This window comes from Phodopus roborovskii, unplaced genomic scaffold (genome assembly GCF_943737965.1).
Source record: "Phodopus roborovskii unplaced genomic scaffold, PHOROB, whole genome shotgun sequence".
Classification (NCBI taxonomy): domain Eukaryota; kingdom Metazoa; phylum Chordata; class Mammalia; order Rodentia; family Cricetidae; genus Phodopus; species Phodopus roborovskii.
The window spans coordinates 15,579-32,846 of NW_026126660.1; the positions used below are offsets into that span (position 1 = coordinate 15,579).

General features: G+C 41.1%; 1 pseudogene; it reads right to left on the bottom strand.

Annotated features, from left to right (window-relative positions):
• Positions 1 to 1,015: 1,015 nt before the first annotated feature.
• LOC127214109 (glutamate decarboxylase 2-like) overlaps positions 1,016 to 17,268 on the bottom strand; it is a 29,553-nt pseudogene continuing 13,300 nt past the window's right edge.

The following is a 17,268-nucleotide window of genomic DNA, read 5'->3' on the forward strand; positions in this document are numbered from 1 at the left end:
TCTCGAGTCAGACTTACTGTGAAATTTGGGGGACACCACATTTTCTCCTGTCAATCAGTACTTGGCCACATCAACTCAACATGAGTCTCTTGGCGACCAACATGATAAATGTTGGAGCCTGGGGCACAGTGCACACTGTAAATTTCTGTAGCCGTTAATATTATTGTTCCCTTCCTGGGTGCCTTGACCCTGGTATCTCAAGGGGCTCCACAGCCTTTTCTTTTCTTTTCTTTTTTTTCTTTCTTTTCTTTTTTTCTGTTTCATGGCTTCTTAAAGTGTTTTTGTAATTGTAATTGAGCATTTGTTTCCTTTCAAAAACCAGGAAACTTTGAGGACAGTTCTGGTGCTTTCCGAATGTCATATGAGATTATCACCCAACCAATTTTAAGACATCATAAACCTTTTTCTAGAAACAAGCAAACAGAATTGTTTTAAGTCAGGAAATATGATTTTTAGAGGATCCTAGCTCTGTGGGAGCCACAGAGGGGTATCCATTATCCATCTAGGTACCAGCTGGTATTCCCATAAAGATGTTTCTCGTCAAAAAGAAGACACATAGACCAAAGGGAATTACAGCACTTACTCTTGAGAGGTATGCTCATTCTCCTTCATTGTCTTCAGAACTCATGAAAACTGGGAGGTATGAAACTGGTGAAGCACACATTTGTGTGTGAGGCCACAAGGAAGAAAGTAGGATTCAGACATGGTCCAAAATTCCAAGGATGATTTGGATGTGGTTATTCTTTAGGTTCAGAAGATAATTGCTGTACTTAAATGAATAATTGCCTTTTGAGCAGTCTCACTTTCACATTCTATACAATTACTCTGAGTCTGATCTTTATTCCAGCTCAAAGGCTTTCATCCCACCATCTATTGCTTCCCCTTGTAATGGGCCCCACTTAGCTAGACAGCATGTTTCAATATCAGAAAACAATTAGTGTGAAGATGGAACGCACGTTGGGATTCAACAATGGCAGTGTTGAAATATGAGATATACTTCCTATCAAATACCATTTCAGCCTTCTCTGTTTTTGATGATATTGTATAAATACTCTGCCAGCTCCAAACACTTATCAATATGTGCCCAAAGCCAGTAGTCCCCTGTGAAAGAGAAGAAGGAAAAGTTAATAGGCAGACCCGCATGTGGGTAGCTATCAGCTGGAAATAGGGGAATGACATGAGTCCTCTGAGACTGGGGGTCATCCTGCCCTTTCCAGCTCTGCCAGGTTGAGATGAGACTGTTCTGGAGGCTTTCCTTCACAAGGCTCCCTTTAAACTTCCAGGTGCATTTGTTCCTTTTCATTACTAGGGCCCATAGCTGACTTCTTTTGTTCCTCAGGGCTTAATTCCTCAGGCTACTATTTTGATTACCAAGGGGAAAATTTGCCTGTGCAGCTCATAGATGCAATCATGGAAGTCAATAATGACAGAAGAGCTGGGCTAGTTCTTTGCTGTAGGCAAGAAGGCTTGTCAGAGACCCCCCCCCACACATGCCTGCTTGGACCCCTACACTGAAGTTGGGAAATTATCCATCCCTGCAAAACCCCTTAAATGACTCAGTAAGAACAACAGACATTGAATGTCTGCTGATCAAACAAATCAGCTTTCAAGCCTGTCATTCTGCCTAGCTTTTGGTGCTGGGTCCTTGCAGGATGCTGACTCATATGTCAGCTGGGTGAATATGCTATTGAAGTCCTCATTTCTCAGCTCTAGAAACCTCGGGTCTGGACTTATGAAACACCTTTTGGCTGGAGAGCTATTTAACCAATGTCTAGGCACACTAAGATAAATCTGATTTCTAAAATGATTTTCCTCCTTTAGAACCTGTATTTGGCAAGTAAAAATGCAAATCATAGAAAGAAATTAATGCTGTTGGTACTGGCATACTACCTAACCCAACATAAAACCAGAAGAAGTAACCTAACTATAAATGGAGAGAAGATGGGTATGTTTTCCCTTTTATTCAGGGCCTTATCATCCCTCAAAGGGAAGACCCAACACAGCCCAAAGCATGTTTGAAATCCGAATTCCTGAGGCAAAGGAAAGAAATACCAGGGTGTGGATCAAGCCAGCAAGAATAGGTCAACCCTTGGACAGGAAGGTGATGAAGCCAGCTTTTCCCAGCCTTGAAATAAAAGACCCTGAGAGCGGTGAAAAAGGCAAGGTCACCAGCTGTATTTACTTAAGAGCTTCTTTTTGTTGTTATGAAAAGCTTAAAATGTCTGGATATCCAAAGGGAAAAGTCTCATTTGGCTTTCATTTTTCCCCAAGATGAAAGTTGTGTAAGAGTTGTAAATGCTAATAAGTGCAGTCCCTCAACCTAGACCAGAAGTGAAGGTAATTATCCCATCTGAAGCCTCAGCCATGCCTGTCACAAAGGTCAACCTTGGCTCAAAGAACAATCAGAGCAAATTTACATGGCTGTGAGACAAGATCCTACCTAGAAGACAGGCTGATCTCAATCAAGCTCACACCAATCCTCTTGCCTTAGTTTACGGAGAACATGGTGCTTTTCGGACATGCAAATTGAGAGTCCAGTTAAAATTAAACAAGTGGGTCAGTGCGTGCTGAGTCCAGAAGCCCCCTAAAAGATATGAAAAAGGTTTGGGGGTGGATGGATAAGAAAGGGTGAGGGACACATGTGACTAGAATGCATTATATACATGCATGAAAACCATCAAAGAATAAATTAATAAAAAATAATTCCTGACCTTTGCAGCCTCCTTACAGTTAACATCTGCCTCCAGAAGGCTGAGAAGAGGCCCAGCCATATTGTACCAACAGCTACAGAAAGCACTTCACTGGGTAGAAGCATGATCACCTCTAGGTAAATTTCTTGAGGCACACAGAACCCTACACAAAGGACTGGGAACTTTTAGAGTTTAAATAGTGTTTTCACATTTTTGGGAATATCCCTGGAAGTGACCAGCAAGGGATCATGGTAGCATTTTTCATTCCCGTTTTCCTTCTATAAACACATTAATCTACCCTGTGATTGGTCAACAAGATGGAGATGAGGGCACAAAATAAACTAAATAACAATGAGGATGAGAGCAGTAAGAGGTGCCTCTCAAAACTAGGGCTGCTCTGCCAAAATGCATCAAAATGGGCTTTTTGAGTTAAGAGCTTTAGAAACAACTGGCCTTGAGAGAGACAAAGGAGGGGGTCTCATTGTACTCTTGCCCATGGAGAATGTGGGTATGCAGATAGAGATCAAAGAGAATTCCTGAGTGACCTTCCATCTAGCAATCACTTTTTACAACCTTGTCATATAGGGTTTTCTTTTCTTTATTTGCCATTCAGCGGTGTGTGTGCTCACCTTTGCTCTCCACATGAGCCATAGTTTAAAGACATCAACATGGCTACCACACTGCAAGGCCTTGGGTCTCCTATGTCATAGGACAGCTCGCAGTGCTGATTCTGTTGAAAGAGGTAGGAAGCATGCATCTTGTTGCAGCTCCTTGCATCAGTCCCTGCAAAGTAAAGAGGAATTCAGGGGCACTGTCTCACTCTGCATTAGCATTGCATTGTGGTGCAGCAATTGTTAGGAAGAAGAGAAGCCATAGACCCAAATTTTTTATATCTGATTGAAGAAGAAAACAGGTTGAGTCAATAGGAAATACTACTGGACAAGACTGTCCAGGCAAACATCATAGGGGTTGATTCAAGTGGGGGGGAGATGAATGCTCAGGGTAGGATGCTACCAGAGGTTAACAGGGTCACACTTGTACTTTTGTTTTCTTCTTCTAGGGAAATAACATTTACAAAATACATAGATACAGCAAGCTTCATATGATGTTCATATTTTCTAGGAGTTCATTCTAATCTAGTTTTATATAATTAAAATATTTCAGAACCCAACACTTGGAAGTGACTAAGCTTTCGTAAGTTTGAAGCTCACTCTCGGTCTCCTTTAGTGAGTTCTAGGTCTGTCATGGTTGGACATCAACATCTTCACCCTTTTAAAAAGAAGGGAGGAGAAAGAGAAAAAGGAAAGGGGAAGAGGCTTCAGAGGCTTCTATTTGTTTGATTTTTAAGATTTACATGTGTGGATACTTTGCCTGCATTTATGTCTACCATGTGTCTGTAGTGCCCCAAGGGTCAGATAGTGTGTTATAATCCTTGGAACTGTAGGTACAAATGGGATTGGCAGCTGCCAGTTAAAGTGTTGGGATCTTAAACTCTGAAAGATTAGTTTGAGCCTGTAACTTTTGAGTCATCTCTCCAGTCCCAACTTTCTGGTTCTTCAAATACCATTATTGTGGTTCTTCTAGAACCTTTCACCCCTCTGTAATTACTAGAGCTTGAGCTATTAGGTAGCTCGTTAAGTTTGGCTTTATGCAACTGGTATGTAAAAAAATTCAAAGACACTGCAATTATGGAGTTGAACCTAAAGAAGCAGACTTTCCCATCTCCTGTCTTCCTGAGAGTAGGGCTTTGAGACTGCATTTTCAAACATTCAGCTGCTTATGATAAAGCAGATTTTCCTGCAGTGACCATGAATTTACCCAAGCACCATACCCCTAATATAGAAATAGGCAGTGAAGTGATTGTTCTGAAGAACAGTGAATGACCTGTTTCTGGCTACAATAGCACCGCCTGCCAGTCCCTCCTGGAAACCCTACCACAGTCTGACTTATCACAGCCACTCGAGGTTCCTGACTTCCTGTCGGCTGCTGTAAAATTGTGATTTTTATTAAAGCTTTTGGCATTTGCTTTCCTTTCTTATGACCCATGACAAGAGAAGAAAAGACCAAATGTGATCACCAGCTGAAGTAGAAGTGAGAACCTTTTTAAAAAAAATTTAAACTAAAAGGCAGAGCAAATGCAGACAGTATGCTGATAGACAACAGCAATTGATCCACCTCTAGCTTGGCTCACATTACATGAACTCTGTAGTTCTCTTTCGAAGTGAGACAAAAATAAATATGTGTGAGCATGAAAGCAGGATGAAATATATTCAACTTGAAAAAAAAAAATCCCTTCAGATTAATAAGAAGTAGAATTATAGGCAGTGCCCCTACTGATTCATGACCACAAAAACTTTGTACCAGTTTTTCCTGGCATTGAAAATTACAAATAGAAGTCACCCGTATCAAACAAAAGAGTTTCAGAGAAAGTGATGGTGGTGATTGGACCAACCCCTACTGAAAATGTAAAGATTAGTTTGTAGTCCACATTTTCATGACTGGCCCTGGACAGACCAGGTTCACCATGTCCTCAGAAAGCAAACAGTGATCTAGGTTTTTATACACAAGACTTTTGTGAGTTAATGTCCAGGTTCTGACCAAGGAAACAGTCATAGACCACAGTGTCTCAAACTAATCCAACACATGAGTTCATGCTACACAAAATGGAAGTCCCAATTTTGGCCAGACTTAGGAAACTATATATTTGTGTCTTCTGTCTAGATCTTATAATGTATAACAGAATATTAAAGGCTTCAACAAACACTTTCAGATGGTAGGATTTGTTTTAAACTCTTATCATCATCTCAACCTTTTTTAAACTGAAGTTTTTGTTTTTTTTCTCCCCACCACAGAACTTTCATTGCAATCTGTGTGATGTTATTACCATTGTATTCCAAAAAGTGGTAGTGGGTGTGTGTGTATGTGTGTGTGTGTGTGTGTGTGTGTGTGTAGGGGGTGGGTAAGACATCATGGTTTCTGGATTTTAGAAGACTTAAAATTAAACTAATCTATTTTTTTCTTTGATTTATTTTTAATTTTAATTCTGTGTCTCAATGTTTGCAGCTGATTAGTTTTTTGTCAAAAGTTATCTGAGAAGAAGAAATCTCAATTGAGAAGATGACCCTTTATTGATGTGGGAGGGCCAGCCCCTGTGGGAGGTGCCACCCCGGGTAGGTAGTCTGAAGTTGTATTTTTTATACAGAGAGTCCTATAGAGCAACTCTCACAGGGCCCACATCGGCCAATAGTAGACGCTCATGTGTGTCCCTGGCTATTGATCGCCTCACTTGGTGGGGTCCCATATACAGTCTGGGGACCAAGTAACTGGAAACGCTGGCAGGTGTGGCCTAAACCACTAGAGAGTGGAGACACCAACCCTTGGATGCTGAATTTACCCTTCTCAATCGGGTTTTTGAATGGCATTTGATTTGCTTTATCCCATCATGAGAAAACTCCACACTGAAGTTCCATTTTCTTTATATCGTCTGAACAATAAGTGAGATGAGCCTGTTCAGCTCAAGCTCAAGTGTAGCCTGCTCTGGTTTCAGCCTTCCCTTGATGTGGCCTTCCCTTGCTATGCCCCATTCTGCCCTGTTGGCTTAATCTCTGTGCTGCTATCCGGGTCTTTGGGTTTGTGCAGCTACAGTTAACAGCCTTGAGTTTCTGAAGAGATTCTGGGGGTGGTGTTGAAACTGCTGGGATTACAGCGACTTTGAACGACCTGCACTTTGCATTATGGGTAGCTGTAAGTGCAAGGAGGCCACGAGAGAGTGCTATGGTTTTGAATGGGAGATGTCCCTTCATAGGCACGCTTTGAACCTTGGTTCCCGCGATGGTAGTGCTGCTTTTGGAAGAGTGTGCAAACTTATGAAGAAATGACCTACTAGGGTAGGCCTTGATGGTATAGCCTAGCTCCACATCCACACTATTTCACATTTGTAAGTTCTGCCGAGATTCGAGGTCTTTAGATATCCCAGCCACATGCCATACTGTGCCTGTTGCTGTGCCTTCCTCATCGTGATCCACTGGATCATCTCGACACTGTGAGCCAAAACAGACCCTCTATGCCTAACCCCCCAACAGTATTTGGTCCCAGTGACAGAGAAAGGAAAAGGATGAACACCATCCCTTTCTTCAATGAGACTCTCAGTCCTAGTTCAGGAAAAACACAGGTTGTGCCCTGATTCTATGCCACCTTCCCAGCTTCCTCTCATATGGAAGCATATGAGCTTTTGTGTCTCAGATTGTCATTGAGTAATTGGTGTATGAATGGGTCATGTGCTGCTACGTTGCCTCATCCTAGGTTGCATCAAATTGTCAGTGGGCAGATCTTTCCAGGTACAGGCAGCTAGTCAGATCCAGTTTGGCCTGTTTTCATCTGACTTGACTTTCTTTTGTGTTTACAAAGACAGAACGCAAGCAATGTCTAACATCTGGCTGGGACATAAATGACAAAGGTCATTTTATATTTTCAAGTAGTAGTTGAGGTGTACATGGGCTAGGGTAATGACCTATGAAGTAAATCATGTTTCTTTGCAAACCAGTCCAAGGGGATGCTTTTACAACATTCCCTTTAATTTCCTACGAAAGGTGCTCTCCAATTTGTGTCCGGATTTAATTTTAGTTGATGAAGACTCAGAAAGCATGGTGTTTAAATTTATAGTTGTTAAGAGGGATCACCAAAGACCGTATCAAAATAAGAATGCTATTTGACCCAGAAACCCTTCTTAAAGGGATTAATAATCTCAGAAAAGTGATAAAGATAATAATGTTTTATGATTTTAATAACCAACATCGTGTGATAGAGAATTAAAATATAACTTCTTAAAAAGTATTAAAATATTTATGTTCATCCTAGAATGTTAAATATAGAATGGTGTATATGAGATATATAGTTGCAATTTTATTTTGAATGTATAAAATGTATCTATATATAATATATTGTTGTGTCCTAGGAAATTGTTTGAGTAATATTTAAAGACAATAGTGATAATATCACTAAATAACAGAATTGTAGGTTGAAGTTTAAATTTAATTGGTATTTTGTGAAATTTTGTTAAAGCAAGTAAAGTATTTGAAAATGAGCTAGATGTGTATACTAAAATCTAGTATCATGACTTTAACAAGGCAAAATTTAATTGGAAGGAACTGGAAGTTCCTGGGTTTAGTTCTTGTTTTCATTTGCTTGGTTTTGCTTGTTTCTGGGTATGGTCTGCTTCTCGAAACTAGGCAAGGCTGATTGACAACAATCCTGCTTGGGCTTCCTTTAGTGCTAGGATGACAAATGTGAACCCGACATTTGTCCCTTTGTTGTTTAGTTCCTAACAACAAGATGAATGTAAGAGTGAAGACATATGCACCCACCCTGGCACCACTAAGGAGATGCAGAGTCAACAGAGAGACCTCTATTTCAGACTTTGCACATATAAGTACCTGAATGAAAGTGGTCATTGCTATTCTCTTTGTGGGTCCTAGTTACACAGATGGGTTAGATTTATATTCTGAATGTATTGGGAAATGTAAGGAAAGGATTTTCAGAAAACATGCAAATGAAGCCATATTAGTTCTGAAGGCTGAGAGTTAAGTCTTCCTTCCCCTCTGGGTTTCAGGTCCTTTCCCTCCAAACAAGGGCTCTTGAAGACCTCTCCTGGGAAAGTACTAATACCTGGACCTGAGCATGGTCCTAAGCTGTATGGGAGCAGGTAGATTCCACCCCTGGACTGGCCCCAAAGTCTGGCAGCGGCTACCTCCTCTAACCAAGAGAGCTGAGCACTGCAAAGGGACAACGCATCATCTTGTGTGGATTCCATGTCACAGAGTTGGTTTCAAAATAAAAAAAATCACATTAGATTTAGTATTTCCATCAGATTTTGGGGTCTAAGCACAGACACCAGAGCTTCCAGGTTGTACCTTTTCTCATACCCAGGACATGACCCCCCATCTACAGAGGTGCAGCCTTCCACTGTTGACAGATCGGGAAGCAGAATATGCTTCCATGTCCCTTCCTTTCTTGGTACCTTCAATAAAAGTTGATATTGCCTGTATGGTGTTCCTTGTAGAGTTCCTGGGGTGCCCTGGGATCACTGGGTTCATGGTCCTGCCTTTAGCCACTGTTGACCAGAGTACTGTAAATGTAGAAGGGCCATCCAGCCCCCCTATTGTCCCTGCTTCTGACTCTGCCACCATGGTCTGGATGAGGAAACCCCTTTCCCCTCTTTCTTTTGATGGTATTTGCCCTCAGCCTGCCCAAACATACATCTCACATGTGTCCCTTCAGAGGGACTCTCCTGTCAATGGATACTTGTGTTTAGAGCTTGATGGCTCCATACAAGAGAGCTGCTGCTATCAGGTATTTCTCTTCTTCCCTTCCCTTACTTTCTTCTTTGGAAAGTCATGGTCTCACTACTAGCTCAGGATGATTCAAAGTTGTTATCCTTATGTTTCAGCCTCCTGAGTACTGGGACCATGGACATGGCTGCCCATATTTACTGTACTGCAGAGTTTCCAATAAATTGTCTTCACTCATATGAAACACCACAGTCTTTCAGTGACTAAGATTCTAAGATGAACAGCTCAGTGACTCATACTCCATTACGACCATGGTTCACATTTATTTAATAATTATCGCTAATATTAGCTTTGACCTCGGTAGTCTTAACTGGACTCTGCCTCTCCCCTAGGTACGGGGGATTACTTTACACTTTTGTTTATGGTCTTGGGCTGCAGCTCAAATTGCAAAACTGCAAGCATATGACCATGGATATCCCAGGGGACCTCTGTGTTCAGCCCACATCCCCTTCCTCTCCTTACGCAGTTTCCATAACACCAGATCCCTTCTGTCTTCTGAGTATTTCCCCATCACTTGGGAAAATCATGCCATTGCTCTCTTTCTTGGCTTCGCTTGTTTAATTTTATTTGCCCTTACATCTAGATACTTAAGTAAATTTCTTCAGCCACATTCAACTCCCTTTAACTTCTCACCTTTAACCCCCTCTGCAGTGCCCCCAACCTACATTCCAAGTGCCCAGAGAAAGCAACTGTTAAGCTCCTAAGAATTCCATAAATATCAAGCAAGATGATGAGGTCAAGTGATATGAATGTTGAATAAAGAAAACCCACAAGAGGTAGGAAATAAGGCTTCGTGGAACAGCCCATAGCAACTGAGTCCACAAATGCCCTAGCTTGATGTTCCCCTCACTCTTCAAGGTGTGAGGGCTCTGGGAAGTAATGATGCCAACAATAGGTATAATCTGGGTCAATCAGAGACCTCTCACGGGAATGTTACCTGGCCAATGAACAATCCAGCTCAGCAGTCCATGGCATTTAGACAGCACCCCTGGGACTTTACTGCCAGATAATCTGCCAAGTCCTGGGACAGTGTCTTCTGTATTTCTACCACTCTTCATTCTACCTACACCAGACTGGACCTCTACTTTCTCCAAGGACATTAACATCTCTTCTCTCCAGGTGGAATACAATCTTCTTTCATTTTTGCCCCTCACTGATGATGCTAAGTCCCCGCACTGGGATGCTTTGTATGCTTCCCAATGACCTCTCAAAAGGACCATTTTCCTCCATCTCTCTTTATCAGCAGGCTTGCCTGGCTCTCAAGTGGGGATCCAAGGCAATTGCTGACACTGCTTCTGTTTCATTGAAACCCTCAGCAAGTCCTTAAGTCCCCTGGAAAGAAGGGACAGATTGTTGCAGTGTTAGACATGCTCTGGAGTCTCTGGGCTCCTAGCAGCTCTTCTCAGCTACACTGGCTCTAGGTGGAAAGGCAGTGCTTAGTAAGAAAGAGAGACATCTGAAGGATTTGGGTTTGTTCTCAAAGAGGATGCTGGATAGTGCTCACATTATGCTGTGAAAATGTCACTCAGAATGCCTGAAACCACATAGAGGGCAAGAATGGACTATGATTTCTCTTCCCCTTTAAAGCAGGTCCTAAACTTTGGCTTGTGATACTTAGAGAAGTTATTTCTCCAATGGGAGTCACATTTCTTTCCTAAAATTAAGGCTCCACATTTCTACAGGTTCTGTGACCAATATTCACTAAAGAGTATGTACCAGGTGTTAAGGATGCTGTAGGCGGTTACCATCTGCTACATGTGCTCAGAGCCTGACATGGTGTGGCTATGCCCCAACTCCCAGCAGTCCATCCTTGGCTACCCACCTTGGTAAATTTAATCATAACTGGTTTTGAGAATTGTAGTGAGTAGGAACACGGAGTAACACTCATGTTCCAAGATGAACACTCTGAGCGCTTCTCTCAAATAACAGTCTTTAGTACAAAATGTGTAAGCTTATTTCCCCCCGGGCTCCAGCTAGGTAATTTAGTGAGCTTTTAAGTGGTGGTGGTAGGGTGCTCTCCAGTCCTTGGTACTTACCAAATGAGGTGGTATTAAAGGGAGAATAAAATATACTTATACTTTGTCAGGAACAGTCACAGAATGGAAGGTGCTGCTGGCACTTCTGGTGGGCATGTAGGTACCCAGGCCTCTGGGGCTAAGCTCAGGTGGGAGCACACCTACTCTCATCTTCCTCCATGGACCATGTAGTCGAAATAAGGCAGTGTTAGTGACTTAACCCTGCTGTGCCAAGGCCAGGGCTCCTGGCAGCAGAGTCAGAACAGTCATCCCATGATGTGGCACACGTTTGTGCCAACCTTCCTTAGCCTTATTTCTGCTAATGCAAAAAAGGACACTTCAGCTCCCATCCCCAACTTTCTTCCTCCCCCACTTCCACACCCATGGCTATTTCTGTCCATGTGAGCCTGAGTCGGCCTGGCCTCACACAGATACCTCTGTCTGTGCTCTCATTGACAGATGCTCCCGGGCTCCTGAAGCCTCTTCCCCTGGTCCTGGACATAGAACTCTGTGGCTGGGTGTCCAGGGGCAGAGCCAGGGTGAAGCTTTCCTGGGGGGCCACCTGGCTGCTTGGCAGAGCATGGTGTGCAGCTGTCAGCCTCTGATGAATTAAAGCGGGGGCTGTAGGTCTGGAGTGGTAGAACCTCACAGCCAGCCGACCTGCTGACCTGGTTGACATGCTGTGTTGTGATGGGAAAACTGGTTGTTTCTTGCCTGTGGTTTAGAACCACAGCCTGAAGCCATATTTTGTATCCTCCACCCGCTGGACTTCAGTATGTTTTATGCTAACTGGGAATATCACTTCCCTTTGTGCTTTTCAGCCTTTTCAATGGTCTGCTGCACCGCCCTAAATAAGAGCTACCTACTGCATCAATCAGAGCTTATGTCAGAACAGGGTGACTGTGGGACAAAGCTGTGAGAATAAAATCACTAGTATGTCTTACTGTCTCAGTTGACTGTATCTAATGCCAAATGTACCCCAGCATTACAAAGGACAAAGCGCTTTTGCCTGATTTGAGAAAACCATTTTTCTTTAAAGTAGTGGATGTTATCTTTATAGTAACGTGGAGGCTATAGATCTCTAGGAAAAATGTGGACAGGCTGGCAGGTTTTAAAATCAACATGGTGAAAGATTCAAAGATTCCGAATGAACTCTAGAGATCATTTCTGAAAGCTACTTTCAGTTACTTGATGTGGATTTGCTTGCTCCTCCCCCACCCCCATAGCTACACATAGGTAAGACACACGGGCACAGGCAGAGTGTAAATACTGGCATTCTGGAAGACTTTCTTAGAAGTGGGAGTGCCAGTTACTTGCTTGTGTAGCATTTCACATTCTACATTGCAGACTAGGAAATAGTTCATACACCTCCACCCCGCTTCAACTTCCATTTCAGGCTCTGGGACATCAGCAAACCTCCACACCCTAAGTTGCCTGAAATGACAAAACAGATAAGTTTGAGTGTGGCACCCCTTTCACAGCCTAGATTTCTATCTGCTGTCTTCAGTATTAATCGGAATGTCATAATATGAAAATGACCTTCACAGTTTCATATGGCTTAGGGAGTAGACCACCTTCTCTTAATGTGAGATCTTTAAACTTCAAGGTGGGAAGTCTCAGACTCTATCTTACATTTATATATCATACTTTATAATTATTGAGTCAAATTAGAGACACATTTTCCTAGGGTGTATGAGTTGAGAAAGATCAACCTCAGCTCTGTAGTTTTTATGTTGATCCTTTTAAAGGTCCATGCTCAGAATGAGAAAAGCCTATGGCTGCCAGCAGTTGGAGTAGGTAAGTGGGCTGGGAACAGACAGTCCCATGTTGAAAGCCAGAATGACCCAGATCACTGCTACTTGCAGATTTAGCTAACAGCAGCATAAGGAGTTTGCACCTGAATGTGTAAATTTTTAGCACTTCCTTATAGAGAAAATATTGTAACAAAAAGATCAGCTGAAATCCAAACATCCTTGCTGAGTGGTGATGGTTTGTGGTTGGTTATTTATCACAAATATTTTTATCTCAAATTGCGACTATTAGCATGTACTTTGTAGATAGCTACTGATCTTTCAAGCCACACCAAGTAACACACCTTCAATTTAAATCCCTCAGTTCAGCCTCTGACAAAAAGGGGGCACAATTTTTATTAGAAAATGCTGGGCATTTTCTTTAAATGTTGGTGTCATTAAACTTTGTGTCAAAATATATCTAATACAGTTCAGCTTCTCAGTTTACTAAACATATTGGAAATTTCGTAGTTCATACTTCCTAGTAAGTTGTCAAGCCTGCTTTTTAACCACTAAATAATGATTATCTAACTTGAACTTAATTTTATAATCCTGTGGGGATCTGCATATGTGTGACTGTGTGTTGGGGGGGGGTATTCTTTAACTAGGGACATTATGGATTGATAAATTGAGAACCAAGGTCATTTACTGGACATGTCAATAATATTTTCACATTGGGAACCTTAACACATAATCAATGTCACCATTTCTGACTAATATTTCACACTGTGTAAGTTCTGTGCCTCTGAAATCTTTGAAAATCTGAGACACCACCATTCTAAACATAGAGAGAGAGAGAGAGAGGATACAAATAGTATTCATGAGAGTCCTACTCCAAAAAATGTGCAGAGGCATTTAATGGGGTCGCTTGAGGGGCACCCATCCACATGCATCCAAATCTTATATACCTTGCAAATGTCAGCAACAGCCTTTAGGGGACTGGGAAGTTCCTACACAGTGGTTCCAGCTGTGGCACTCACAAGGAAAGGAACAAATCCTCACAAAACAAGAAAGCCTAGTTTGTAAATAGCTCTCTCTCTGGGCTATTTGCTCATTTAAATTTTTTGAGACAAGGCCCTGTCATTCCAAGTAGCTCAGTCTCACTTGGAACCCAGGCATATAGACTGGTCCCAGTGTGTGACAACCTCCCAGCCCAGTCTTAAGGGCTGGTGCTATAGGCAATGACCCTCCCACAGCAATTAGATCCGAGGCTTTTTAATGAACTTTTAACAACTTTTTAACAAGAGTCACAGCACTATCGATTGACCCAGTAATGACTTCTCCAAGATTCTGAATTTTCACTTCACCACAGCGATTTACAGACAGCCATGGCTAGCACTGGCTTTGCTGCACTGAGGTTTCTAGTGATGTCCCCAAACCATTACATGCCCAGGTAGACTGAATGACCCTTCCTATTTTCTCTTTTGCTCACTTTCTGCTCTTTCTCTTCACACCTAACCCTTCCTTAGTAAAATCGTGCTCCTATTCAGACTAGTGCAAGTGATTTATTTGGGATCTAGATGGGAGCCTGATATGTGGGGCTAATGCCTTCGCTTCATGCACTGTTAAAAAACCGATTTAAATAATAGGACATGACTACAAGAGGGTCAAAGAATGTCAGATACAATCAACTTGGTGCCATCACTCTAGGCTGTCCTGACCATCCTGTTGGTTCATAGACCTTTTGATGTTTCAGAGTTTGTCTTCAGGTGGCAGCAAAGATTTAATCTATGTAGTTTGTATACCTATCACCTTTCTAAAACATTAAAGCTGTGGGAAGGGAACAAGGTATATGAAAATAAATTATTACTGCTAAGTTCATAGTAATTATATCTAATGCTAAACCAGGCATCGTATCTTTATCTACTAAAAATTAAACAGAATCTTTAAAGTACTCTTTGACTTGTGAACTGTCCAAGTGTTATATTATTTGATGGTATTGTTATTTGTTTTATATTTTTTGAGCATGATCTTAAGATTTTCCACATTCTCCAAAATGACCCTGACTTGCATGTAGCTGAGGATGATTTTTGAGTCCTGACTCTTCTGCTTTGACCACACATACTTTATGGATGCGTCAGATCAACCTAGGACTTTCTTTATGTTAAACAAGCCCCTCTCCCAACTGAGCTGGTATCCCCAGCTCATCTTACATGATAACAGAGTTTCAAATCGCAAAGAAAGCGCCAAAATCAGATGTGTGGCCTAGCAAGTCCTGTCAGGAACTTCACATGACAGTCACTACATGTTGTGAGCATGCCAGTCCTTAGTTGTGAGAGGGTGTCTGGCACATGTGGCAGCATGTCTGGGGTTTCTGAAACCCATATCCATATGGAATACCACTCAGAAGCTTAAACTTTTATAAACACACACATACATACATATGTATATACATCACATACCACATGTACACACACACATACATATACCTGAGAAATTAACATAAGGATTTGTCGAAAATTTGATTCTCTTGTTAAAGCTTTGAGACCAGTTTGCATCCTTTATATGACCTTTTTCGCTGGCAAATCAAAATACATATTGTTATGGGGCAGAGATCCCTACAAAAACTCACCTCTCTGTTTGACTCCTCACAAGGACTTTCTGGTGAGATCAGATTTGACCACTTTCCTCTCTGTAAGGAAAAAAAAGGAATATATGTGGGTTTGTCTTGAATAGTTTCTTTTGCTGGGGTCTTTACAGTGTCAGGATCCTCAAGATGGTAGACCCAACTAATACTGGCTAACTGGTGCTCAGTTAAGACAGCTCTTTGTCTATCTGGGGGTATATGCACAAAATGCATTTCTCCAGTATAGTTAATAAGTAACTATTTGTTACTGTGTTTGAGAGACACTCAACTGCTACCGTACACGTCCTTGGTAAAATGGTCGCACTGCTTCTCCCCTTGCCCACAGACTGCTAAAATGCATCCTTTTATTAATTTGAAACAGGTCTAGTTGGGAACAAGACATGTCACAATGAAAGAGAAGTTCAGGAAAACAATCATGCCCAATCTTTCACTCTAAAAAAAACTTCGACTCCAAATCGGTGGATCTAATTTTTTTCTCTTTTTTATGTTGACGGAACACCAAGAAGAGAGAATCCATTCTGGAGACATTTGTATGAAAATGTGATTCCCAAATCACCTATATAGTCTTAAAGCCTGAAAGTATAAAGTGCCCAAACCTAAGGACCCATTTCAAATACTCGGATAGAAAGGGGCATGATGAAGAAACATCATGTTGTTCCCAATGGATCTCTTTTCCCAAAGGACAGAGTCACCTATAAGTTTACTGTGATAATCAGTTAAATATGAAGGCGCTGGATAATAATAATATCATTGCATTCTGACACTGTTTTCCTGTAAAAAAATTAACATTATGATAATCATAAGAAATTATCTTTAGATAATGTTAAATATTATATTCTGGAAATGGTATACTTTATAGTTAGTTATTAGGATTAAGTGTTTACAACTTAACAAATGCAAAATATTTTAGAAGGTTTGGTACAGTGATAGACATAAAGTCACTACTGAGATTATTGCACCGCTGGAAGATAGTTCTGTTGTAAGATTCTGAAGGAAAACAAAAAACAATAAAGTAGTTCGAAGGAGCTGTGGTGGGAAATATTTCTACAGGCAACTTCCCTGTTGGGACTAATAATCTAAATTTTGTAAAGAACCCTTTTAAAAAGTGGAGCAGAGTGTAATACAAAATTAAGGATTTTGTTACCAGTATTATGAGCAATGACTGGCCTTGTAATTTAGCCCCTTGATCAAACAAATGGCTATGACTATGAAGGCTTTGTATCATAAATTTCTTGTCTTTCAAAAATAAGTATTTTATTACAGGTTAATTAACATTTTCACATCACATTTTTTATCTTCAAAATAATCTAAATATTCTATAGAGGGATTCAGCTAGGTTTTTTTTTGTTTTTGTTTTTTTTTTTTTATCAATTTCAATACAGATTTATTTTTTAAAGAAGTTTATTAAAACAATTGGACATTAAATGTCAAAGCTCAAAGCTTGGGAACCATTGGCTTAGTGTGGTTCTGCTAGAACAAAGTGATTGAGAGTGGCAATTGGGCACCTATCAATAGCAATGGATTGCAGCTGTGTTTGTGGTGTTAGAATTTAGCAAGGTATGCATTATAGGTGTATTAGTTGTGGAAAGGGTGTGTGTAAGGCCAGAGCATCCCATCTTCTAGACTCATATGGAAATGGGACTTGAAATGAGTCTCACAAGTGATTTTACACCCTAAATTTTAGTTAAATATTTACTGATAATAAATCAAAGAAATTCATTCTATTCCTGTTTGAGCCACAGCAAGTGTTTTCACGTTATAAGTGCACATGTTTATAAAAATACATGCTTGCATGGGTAAAAAGTGTCTGTAGAGGTCAGTTCTCAGGTTCCAGTCATA